This window comes from Dendrobates tinctorius, unplaced genomic scaffold (genome assembly GCF_039654945.1).
Source record: "Dendrobates tinctorius isolate UK_male_01 unplaced genomic scaffold, ASM3965494v1 ptg000016l, whole genome shotgun sequence".
NCBI classification, from domain to species: Eukaryota; Metazoa; Chordata; class Amphibia; order Anura; family Dendrobatidae; genus Dendrobates; species Dendrobates tinctorius.
In genome coordinates, this window is record NW_027361684.1 from 59,527,163 (window position 1) to 59,532,970 (window position 5,808).

Sequence of the window (5,808 nt, forward strand, 5' to 3'; positions counted from 1 at the left end):
TTAACATGACATTCCTAAGGAGATTTATTCCCCTTTTCATAGTGACATGAGTTTCCATTGCACTGCCACTGCCTTCTATCTGTCTCCTGGTCACAGGACATGCTCCCCTGCTCTTTCGCAATGCTGGACACTGATGTCCACAGCATCTGCTTCACCTCCTTTCAACCCCCGGTCACATGACCGCTGGTTTACACAGCAATCCCATGGAGACATTCCTCTTAAGCGGGAGTCACACACAGCAATCTTGCTAGCGGTATCACTGCTGAGTCACAACTTTTGTGACGTAACAGCGATCTCACCAGCGAGATCGCTGTGTGTGACAGGGATCAGCGAGCAGCCCCCCTGCCGGTATCGCTGATCGCTGTAAGAAACCTCTGGACATTTTTTTGGTCGCTGGACTCCCGCTGGCCGGCACGCATCGCTGCGTGTGACAGGCGGGAGACCAGCGATCAGCTGTAAAAAATAGAATTAAAATAAAAAATATTGCTGTTCTCACCTTCCGACGTCCCGCGCAGCCATCCTGCCTCTCTCCACGCTCCGGTCCCTGTAATCCTTTGCACGAATGATCGCGAGACTTCGCGCTCCCGCGAGACCGTGACGTCTCGTGGTCATTCTCGCAAAGGATTACTGGGACCGGAGCATGGAGAGAGGCGGGAATGCTGCACAGGACGTCGGAAGGTGAGAATAACAATATTTGTTATTTTAATTCTATTTTTTACAGGGATGGCAAGCGATGCCGGGCGCTCGGCATCGCTGTGCTGATCGCTGGTGAAGCTGTCTGTGTGACAGCTCACCAGCGATCACATAGCGACTTCCCAGTGATCCTGACACCTTGATATCGGTGTCGGTATCGCTGGTAAGTCGCTATGTGTGACTCCAGCTTTACTCCTTCCACAGAGGGATCGACATCTAGGGCATAAGCGTCGCCCTATACCCGCCCCCTGTTACATCATGTGCTCCCCCCCTCCTTCTTTCTCCTCTTACTTGGACACAGCTGTCTATCACACAGGCGCCGCCCCACAATTAACATCCTGATCATGTGACGGCCCTCCTGGGGCCGTGATAGGCTATCATTCTCCACTTATACCCGGATATACTTTCCTGCAATACAGCGTCTCTCATACCAGCAGCACATGCATCCAGCCACAGACCAAGGTAACATTTTTAAGAGATCCAGTTCATTTCTTGCTGGTTCTCTATTTTATCACATTGACAGCATTTACTCATTTTTTTGCAGCGCTATTCCTCTGCACCCTCAGTGCTTCTCCTGAACAGCGCGTTCACTCTCCCTGTGACACACTTGCCTCCCTGGGCAGGACAGACCATTTGGAGAATCACAGGTGACTCTAGCTCTCCCAGACAACATTAGGGCACTACTATTGTACCAACTAGTGCCTTTTTGCTTATGCTTTCTTCTCTTTCAATTTTAGCACCCAATTGTGGACATTCATGCCTGTCACAAACAATACAGGATAGATTCCTGAATATATTACAGGTGATTTTACACTTCTTAATACAGTGTTCACCTCACATTCTTTGTCCTCAGGGCTACTCATACCTTCTACATATTTCAATTGCAGTACAAATTTCTGGACACCCACACTAATTATTGGATCTACCGGTCCCTGTATAACCCAATGTGTCAAACCCGTGGGTCTGGTGATTTCCTACATGAATGGGTAATTTAGTTCACATTATGTGCACATCCTCAGCCTATCTCAGTACACACATTTATACTCTTTTTTTTATCATCCTCAGTGTCCTTTCATCCTCAGTAGCTGCTGCTTCCCAGACGTCTGTTTCTCCACATTATTAATGAATATACCCAGGTATTAATTGAATGTTTTGGACTTTTTCTCCTTCCTCATTCACGTAACATCACCCAATATGTTTATGTTTATGTGCCATAGTCACTCACCGTCTTGTTCTTTTTTTTTTTTTTCCAGTACTGAATAGTGCCTACTTATGACAGCGGTTCTTTAATAATAATATATGGAATTTTCCATTACAGTTCCTCTCAGGTACCTGTCTTGGCACTCATTCCAGTCAGCTATTACCTTTCATGTGGTATTGCACATCCAGTAGCACCAGCCGACCACGAATCACACTGTATCCTTTATTGACCAATGTCACACTTGTTGTTTGTTTTCAACCTCCTTGTGCACGTCTTTTACATATGTTCCTTACATACCATCACAGCACGGACTCTCTATCACCGCCCATGGAACCTGTGGAGTTTCACTAAGCTCACTTGAACCTTATATCAGGATTCGCTATTTCAGTATTTATCTAGTCATCGACCTTTCGTCTAAACTTTACATGATGTTCATACGGTCATTATCAGCATCCTGTTGCTCAAATATTTGTTATATACTTATTTGTTCAGTAACCATACTGTCTTGTCTTCTTGTAAACTCATTCTAGTTAAAACCAACTGTGAAAAAATTCTGTTTCTGATGAAGGTCAATTGTATGACCGAAAACGTTTAAAGAAGTATAAGAAGTATATTTAACTGGATGCCTTTTACAATAAAGGATTTGTCAAATCAATTTTTCTTTTGAGTGCCAAGTTTTTGTACTACAAAATTATGGCTGTTATCACTGACTACATTGCCTGCCTCAAGATGTAGACTGCCCAGCCATGACTCAGTTTGTCGCTGCAAGTAGTCGGCCAGTACATCCGCGGTGTGTCTGTTGACGCCAAAAGACATCATCTTTAACACAGTCTGCTGACGCTTACCACTAACTGTTCGATAGTGGGACACCTCGTGTGCAACACTGCCAGCTGCGGATGGAGTGCTCGTGTGACTGTGCTCTGTGGACGAACTTTCACTGATAGAGGAGGAGGAGGATCGAAAGCCTACAGCCAACTATTTCCTAAACCGTGGGCTAGGCAGCACTGTTCCACCGCTGCTGTCCCCAGTGGATCCTGCATCCACCATATTAACCCAGTGCGCAGTGATGGACACGTAATGGCCCTGGCCATGCCTATTGGTCCATGCATCAGTTGTGAGGTGCACCTTTCTTCTCACTGACTGTTTTAGTGCATGGACAATGCGGTCTTTCACATGCCGGTGGAGGGCAGGGATGGCTTTTCGAGAAAAGAAGTGCCGACTGGGTAGGTCATAGCGTGGGAAAGCATAGGCCATGAGGTCGCGGCAAATTTCGCTTTCAACCAAACAGTAGGGCATAATCTCTATTGAGATTAGTTTGGCAATATAGGAGTTCAAAGTGTACACGGATAAGAGGATGAGTACTTTCTTGTCCTACTCAGAGTGTCTGGTATTGTGAGCTGGACTAGAGAGCTGCATATGGGGGAAGTAGCGGTGGACCGGACGGAGTGAGAGGGGGTTGGTGATGGTATTGGTGGTGATGGCCTAGATTCAGTGTTGTGTTGCAAAACCATTGTGATTCCCTGAGTGCTTTGGCCTTGCGACTACACCTCCACATTTAGTGCTGGCGGTGTGCTTAACGGTGGCGGTGGTCTCACAGTGGGGGAAGCGATGGAGCGCTGCTGGCTACCTTCAGTCGGAGCAGGTGCACATGTGCTACCTGAGGTTTTGTAATCCGTCCACGCTTGCAAGTGCATGTTAATTAAATGTCTAAGCATGCAACTGGTATTCAAATTTCGGAGTTGTTTACCTCGGCTAAATATCCTTCCGCACTTCTTACAGGTAACCTTTGCCTCATCAGTAGGATTTTGGACAAAGAAGTGCAACACTGCACTCTTCCTACTATGGTATACATTTTCTGGCCTTGCACGCTGTGCTAAGTTGACCATCTGGCCAAGCTGTCCTGCAACTCTTTTAGTTTTTGATCCATATTTTTGGAGGATCCTTCTCCTTATCTGAACTATTGCCAGCACCACCCTCCTCCCCCAATGGATGTCAATCCAGGTCAAGAACTGGGTCTTCCATCACCTCCTCTTCAAAGTCATCTGCACCTTCCTCTTTACATTCCTCTGTGTCACCGTGTAAGGTGGTATAGTATGCGGGAAGGGGCACCTGAGTTTCATCAGGGTCAGATTCTGGCTCAATAGACTGGAAGGGCAATGTAGTGCTCTGGGTCAATGTACCAGCAGAATCATCTAGCAGTGGCTGTGAAACAGTGCACTCCATGTCAGATTCATCTTGGACTGGGGAATTCTGGATTTGACTTGATAACCAAGGCATGGTACGTGAAAAGAGCTCCATATAGTAATCTGAAGTGTGGGTTGCCGCATCCTTAACTTTTTGGTGGGGGTGAAGGACACAAGGAAAGTTGTTGCTCCTGACCAGAACCCTACACTGATGACTCCGTGCTTGCAGGTTTCGAATGTTCAGAAGAGGAGGCAATAGAGCTGGTGGCTGTTTCGGCAATGTACGCCAAAACCTGTTCCAGATGCTCCGGCTTTAAAAGCTGTTTTCCTACTCCAAGAAAAGGGAATCTTACAGGCCTTCTTGGGCCAGATGATGACGCAGGCTCAACACCTCCTGACATAGCTGCTATTGTGCTTTTGCCAGAACCAGCTGATGCACCACCACCATCAGTACCAGCTGCGCCCCCCTGCCCACGTCCGTGGCCTCTTCCACCATACTTCCTCATGTGTGGAAAAATGTGCCAAAAATACCAGCAGAGAGATGGTACTGTATGAGGAGCGTCCAGCTGTGTAAGGTGTATTAAAAAAATTAAATCTACGTATATATTTTGTTAGTCACATACGCTTTCACACTATGTATTGGACCGTAATCCAACAAGCAGATATACGGAACTGTATCAGAAGTGTACAGCTGTATACTTTTTTGTGTAACTAACAATCTCGATATATGTATTTACGGAGTGTCACACACACGCTGACTCTGTATAGATGTGACACTAATGCGAACTGCAGATATACAATACTGTTTGAGAATCAGACAGCTCTATATGGTGTGTGTATGGAAAATTGTCAATCTCCATCTATTTGTATAGGGAGTGACACACGCTGTCTCTGTCTAGTTTTGACCGTTATCAAAGAGCAGATATACGAAACTGTTTGAAAAGCGGACAGCACTCTAAGGTGTAGGTCTGGAAAAACGGAAAAACTCCTCAGCTTTTTTTTCTAGAGTCACATACAGATAGCTTCTCTTTGTCCGTGATACAAGGCGGTACACGGTAGTGTGTGAGGAGCATACACCACTATACGGTGTCTGTATGGAAAATTGTCAATCTCCGTCTATTTGTATACGGACTGACACATGCTGTCTCTGTCTAGTTTTGACCGTACTCAAACAGCAGATATACGAAACTGTTTGAAAAATGGACAGCTCTCTAAGGTGTAAGTCAGGAAAAATGGAAAAACTCCTCGGCTTGTTCTTCCAGAGTCACACACAGATAGCTTCTATTTGTCCGTGATACCAGCCGGTACACGGTAGTGTGTGAGGAGCGTACACCGCTATACAGTGGGTGAAAAAATGAACGCTCAGTAACTCACCAGGACAAAATAATAAAAGTTGGAGTGCTTTGAAAAAAGCAGTTTGAACAGCAGTGTGTACACAGCAATGCAGCTAGCAGATAGCCTTAAAAGGCAGCCTAATCACCACCAGCGCTGCTGCAAAGAGGAAAAATCCTCCCATTTCACTGCACACTAATTGTACAGTGAAAAGTGCTATCAGCAGATGTAGTTTTTTTTTCTTCTTCCCTGCCTAACGCTCTCCCTGTTCAGAATCAGCAGCAGCACCTCTCCCTATTCTAAGATCGGCAGAAGTTAGACGGTGGTCGGCAGTCACAGCCTTTTATACCCACGGTGACATGTCATCGCATTGCCCACAGTGTGCGTCCTCCATCATTG

At 46.1% G+C, this 5,808-nt stretch overlaps 1 long non-coding RNA gene across 1 annotated transcript; it reads left to right on the plus strand.

Annotated features, from left to right (window-relative positions):
* Window positions 1-1,617: 1,617 nt before the first annotated feature.
* On the plus strand, window positions 1,618-2,103 carry LOC141078222 (uncharacterized). Its single transcript, XR_012227719.1, has 3 exons — window positions 1,618-1,679; window positions 1,759-1,829; window positions 2,012-2,103. It is a non-coding gene; the product is annotated as an uncharacterized lncRNA (long non-coding RNA).
* Window positions 2,104-5,808: the final 3,705 nt, after the last annotated feature.